Consider the following 6,000-nt stretch of genomic DNA (forward strand, 5'->3'; position numbering starts at 1 on the left):
TAGTTATTTGTAGACCCGTATCTCGATGGAGTTACTAGGCCTTAGATGTCAGAGACACATATCCAATTGAAGTTTATTCCTCGGCTGCATTTATTTGGGAAAAGAAGTAGCATTTCAGCAGGGCCGGCTCTAGGCTCACGGAGGCCCTGAGCAGGGAGTGTAGGTAGGGGGCCCGAGGCCGCCATATCCCTGCCAGGGGCCGCCACGCAAATATGTATCTAAGGACATATATTGGCGTGGCGGCCCCTGGGGTTTGGCGGCCCTGTGCAGGTGCACAGCTTGCACGTGCCTTAGGCCGGCCCTGATTTCAGGCAAGGGCGTATCTTGGTCAGTAAAATTAGGGAGGAGGAAAAGGGTGGAGCTTAAACTTTCCCAACAATCAAGCTGGCCTATCTTGCTAAAATATATTATATGACAAGCAGGTGATGAGCGGGCTTAAGGGGCAGTGGAAAGGAGATATATGTATGTTTTTGCCTGAGTGTGCATGTAAAGCTCCTAGGTGAAATCCAACAACCATTTCACCACACCCGACTGAAAGCACCTGTACCCAACTATTCACCAGAGAATCCATTTTTAGGGTCCATAACACCCCAAATACCCCCTGAAGCTGTGCCCCTGATTCCAGGCGACTTCAAAGGAGCCGGGAAATATAATAAGAGCTTTGAGCGCGTCCTACTGCAAGCAAAATGTTAATCCTGCTCTAAATGAGCGTTCCTTAGGCGAAGATTTTTTCTAGGAATGTTCATGAGGCGCATTGCGTACATAAGCGCACGACCGCCACCCAGCCCATGCGCTTCAAAAATTGTCAGAAGATGAATCGTTGCTCTCACAAAAGTTATTTAATATAAATAGCTGTTTTGTCTGTAAAAAAAAATGCTGCAGGCAATTTATCCTGCTGACCACTGCTGCTACCTCCAGACCTTGCAGCTGTAATCCTCTTTGGCAGTGAGTAATGGTCCGGAGAGGTGTAGAATTACTGTAAAAACATGCAAAGAGAGGTTTTTGGAGCTTCTCTGAAACAAATAAGGTCATCCATCCTTTTTACGGTGGGTAGGATATCTCAGTGAGTTAGGCGCATAATGCTTAAATGTTTGTTAAACTCACAGGCTCACATTCAAGTAGGGGTAAACTCATCCTTTCGTTCTTCCAAGGTGAATAAAATTTGTGGAAAATTGAGTAAGCTAGTGTTATTTACAGTTCTGTGAAATTGCTAAAGTGTTGTTAAAAAACCTAAGAAAGTGCATCATTTTTAGTATGATTTGGTTAGTGATGATGCTACATTCATCCAGTAGCATAAATCGGCGGGTTCGGTACCTGTCATTGAACTCAGTGTGTAAACTGTAGGCCCTTGGTTTTAATCCTGTCAAGACCACCTTACAACTCAGTCCTTCAGCAGTCTATAACGTGGATCACTGAAACTGGTTGTAAAAACCATTGTGTAAGTACCAAGAGTGAATTTGGGTTATAACTACCCACCTACCTCATGGAAGTGGCGGAGTCACACACTGAGAGGCAGAGTCTGACTTGTCTTTGGCAAGGAAGTGAAGTCTGCAAAGTCTGTGAGGAATAGTCGGTCGGGAACATCTGGGTTGTGCTTCAAGGGGATATAGATTACATTCGAAGGTGTTGCATTAAATGCTGTGTATTGTTCCTTGAGGGACAGTGCTGTTGTGAGTGTGATAAAAAATGATGAGTGTTTTTTAAATCATGTAACCTGTCCTTTTGCTCTAAGCTACACAATGGCTTCAATTTCCCCTTGCAAATACTCTGGTGGCTTTTTAGAAGCCTGTGGCACTTTATAGTGAGTGCCACTGGAACTATGTGAATGTGCGGCAATTTTGGCATAAATATAGACTTGCTACACTTGCCACATAATCCATCATCCGCCACATAAACTGAAGATTTTAACAAAAAACAGTTTCTAGCTCAAATAGTACAAAAGTTAAAAACAATGCAGTGACACTTGTTGACGTGCACTGGAAGCCCCTTTGCAAAGCTTAATTTGACACCTTTCTCTTGCTTATTGCTATATTTGGATGTTAATCTGGTACTAAAGAGGTATAACCAATGCCCAGTGTTACCAAGGTTAAAAATGATGAAACAATGAAGTAAGACTATGACAAAATGTGCCACATAACGCTGCATAATTTGTCTTTTCTTGTCGCACAATTTACTCCACATTGCTGCATAATGTAGCCCTCTCCTGCTGCATAATTCCAGTGGCCCTGCTTACAGCTGCTTCACCCAACTTCAAATAAATATATTGAAGGCTTCCCTTTTCACTAATACCTCTCTGCTTCTGCTGCATTTCAGAAAGCCTGCATTCTAGCACAGCAATGCCAACCCTCATACACGAGGGGAGATTTATTAAAATATGACGCAATGCAGTTAAGCTGTTGCTACACTATGTTGCCTCTGAGGGAGACTTAAAAACGGTGCTACATCTATTAAAATATGGCGTTCTTTTTCTCCCACCCAGTATTGGTGCACTTAAGCTGCCATGCGCCAATGCAAACACCCTCCCATCATAGTGCAAGGGTGTGTGCGTCGTGTCAAGCATAGATTTTGTACTGGAAGGGAAGCTTTGTGGAACAAAAACGAAACTTTCATACTTTTCCCACTTTGTATGTGTGATGTAAAGTTGGAAAAGTATGGCGATATTAATACCTTGCCTGCGGCGCCGATTCTCCCCCGGTGCTGAACATTCCAATCGCGGGTGTGGTCGTGACGGAACCATTCCGTCATCCGCACAGCTCAACCGTGAGGCATGACGGAATGGTTCCGTCACCAGCATCGAAGGGGTTATAACATTTCTCCTCCGTTAGGCCTGTCTCGAGGAGGCATAAGGTTTTGGTGCAAAAGTGTTGCAAACCCAGCACAAAGTGTTAGTAAATATTGGCCATGGTGCCTCAGCGATGTGCGTAGGCGCACGTATTACTGCATACAAGGCATGCAGTTCACTCTTCTGTGGAAATAATTGTCAAGTCCCTTATTTACTAGATTGCAGTCTGCCACTGCGCAATCCCTTGTTCAAAGACACGGCGGCACAGAACCTAAATCAGCAAGCAAACACATATTGGAATTTCAGACTTATTTCCATTAACTATTCAGCATTATAAATCTGGCTCCCCACGCTTCAGCGCTCTGCAGAGAGGCATGGCATCTTTCACATCTTACCAACTGATTTGCATATATTTTCATCGCCTGCCCTGTGTAGGCCTGCATTCCAAGGCATACAAAGTGCGAGAAACGGGCACTGAGCGCCATATTTTACCCCCAAGGAAAAAACACACATTCTAAGTAGGAAATGTGCATTAATGCGAGTATTATGATATGCATACCGCTCCTTAAATCAGCCACCGGCTTTAATCAGTGGGGCTTGATGGATGATGACCTCGGCCCGTAATATCCTGGCCGGATTTTTTTATTTTTTTTAAAGCGGATCCTGCTTTGATGAACTTCTTTCACATTGCGCCATCAATCACAATTCTGTTTTCCTAATTGGGTTGGTGAAAAGGTCCCAACACTGACAGGATTTTGGAGTGAGGGGATTTGCACGAGCTGCTAGAGACTCACATCACCTTCACTCATAGCTTTCAAAAAGATGCCTTTCCCTAATAAGGACCATTTATTCCAACCTCCTATCAAAATATTATGCTTTATTTTTGCTATCATAGCTGTGAGCGTCTATTTAATGCTCCACCGAGGATGGCTAAGGCCCAAGGATGTTATTAACATTCAAATAAGAGAAGAAACAATTTGGCAAGCAAATGTTCTCTGTCAGCTTGTGGTATCACCATCAGCAACTATTTTGTGTGGAAATGAAGAGAAAGGCACTATGGAATATATGCTGAAATATCATGCAGCTCTTCTATCCATTCTGATCTAATCAGCATCAGATCTCCAGTCTTTCTTCACTTTCATTACTCCTTCATTACAGCCCAAGCCTGTTGCTTTCAACTTTCTTCTGGAAATGTGTGCTTTTCACACCTAAAATCTACTGTTGCCTGGTTGAAGGCTTCCTAGCACTAAGCAGCACTTGTGGGAATTGTATGTATGTTTGGACAGATCACATCTCTCTAAGGTAAATGTACCTGGTTATTGGTGTACTTTGAAATCTAGTGTAATCTCATTTGGCATCACCTTCATGGCTTTAATGTTGGCCATCTTGTCTGTCTGGCAGCCCTTGGCTTAATTCCAATGGTTGCAGGGATATTTGGGGAAGGCATATATTACAATCAGATTTTCCACACCTCTGTCATCAAGACACTGTCACAACCCTGCCATCTGATTTTGGTACTTCTGATCAGTTCAAATCAACACTATGCAGTCTTTCAAGCTTTTTACAAAACACCAGGTCAACATCTTAGACAGCCCTTCCACATACTGTGATCCAAATTAAGATGATAGAGTTCCTTCATCAATGGCCGCAATGTTGCACTACTTTGATTTATTTTTGTATTGTAATTTTCATTCAATATCTTGGATTTTTTCATCGTTTATTTTATAATTTTTATATCATGCTATGGTTGATGTACTACTTTCCGTTGGGTTGATTACTGAGCTTTTAAAGTATTAAACCGAAGCATAGAGACGGTGACACCTGAAATTGGAGTGAAATTAATTAAGGGCGAAGAAAAAGCACGAGATTTGGAGGGAAGGATTTCATAAATATTGATAGATTATTTAAAAAGGATTGAATGGTATCACTGTGCCTGTGTTTCAGTTACATGAAAAGATCAGGTGCGTTGTTTTATGATAATAGTTCATTATAATTTATCCTCTGTACCTCCTATCTCAAAAATCTGTTTGCGTCCTATATACAGAATATTGATCCGGACATATTGCTATCTATAAGGGACTCGTATCTGAATGTGAACAGAGTCTGGATTGAAATTTGACCTGCCCCTGGTTTTGTGAGCTGATGGAGAAATGCCTTTATCCTTTCACAGACATCTCTGACGTTTCCCCTTCTGTTACAAGTTGGCTCAATATATCACACGAGGGACTTCTCAACATGTCTGACAATGGCGGCTCACATCCTATCTTGCAGTGCATCTCGGAAGGTCACCCTCTCCCTGCTAGCGATGTGATTACACGACAATGCTTTGTGTTTGTGTTTATTCAGGGTGATTCGTAGAGCAAAGGAGACTCGTTCTGTTGGAAATTTTACAAAAATGTGCCTCACAAATTTCCAAATTATTTTAATAAAAACGTAGTCTTTTTTTTACATCACTAAAGCATTTTGGTACAAAGCATCTTCAATCAGATATACGTTTGGGTCGAATTTGGGCTTGATTTCGAGTTTGGTGGATGGATACTCTGCCACAAATTTAACGGATGTCCTGTTCGCCTTATTACAAGTGCCATAGGATATAATTCTCCCTTAATATAAGTGCTATAGGACGATATTCTCTTATAATGACATGGACACGATATCCATCACGTTTGTGCCTGAGTACCCATCCGCCAAACTGTTTAGCAGGCCCACCTCTGTTTTGTTTCAAATTGGTATGTTGGTTCTTCTGAGAAACTCCAAAAATGAAATGAAATGAAACCACAAGGTGTAGTTGTAGCTAAACAGACATCTTTCGTGTACCATGGTTTTTAAAATTACTGCTTTTCATTTTGAAATAAAGCAAGGGGTTTTTATCTCTTCAATGCTCTTCCAGCCTTTGTTCTTGTATTGTTTGGGTAAATAACTACCAGGCAGTAATCTCATGTGGTTTTATTCCTCTTGTGATTTTTGTTGGCAAACTACAAATCTACTCGCAAAAATAAGACCGACATGCTGCCGATAGCGTGGAGCCCAATTACAAACACAAGAGAGCGTGTTTACTAGTGAATCAAATTCACTCAAAGGTACTGGGATAATACACTCCATTAACAAGAAAAGCATGTCTGTGTGACATCATCAAAGTTTTCCACGCACTACAAATAGGTAGTATTTTTGAAGACTCTTATTTGTGATTTGAAAAGAAAAGTCATCCAAGTAATCTC

The 6,000-nt window shown here is 41.6% G+C and overlaps 1 long non-coding RNA gene across 1 annotated transcript in view; it reads left to right on the forward strand.

The window, feature by feature from the left end:
• LOC144818801 (uncharacterized) overlaps positions 1-5,524 on the forward strand; it is a 136,119-nt gene extending 130,595 nt beyond the window's left edge. The window contains exon 3 of the long non-coding RNA XR_013607162.1: positions 4,827-5,524. This is a non-coding gene — a long non-coding RNA (uncharacterized LOC144818801). The remainder of the gene's footprint in view (positions 1-4,826) is intronic.
• Positions 5,525-6,000: the final 476 nt, after the last annotated feature.

Source organism: Lissotriton helveticus, chromosome 2_1, assembly GCF_964261635.1.
Source record: "Lissotriton helveticus chromosome 2_1, aLisHel1.1, whole genome shotgun sequence".
NCBI classification, from domain to species: Eukaryota; Metazoa; Chordata; class Amphibia; order Caudata; family Salamandridae; genus Lissotriton; species Lissotriton helveticus.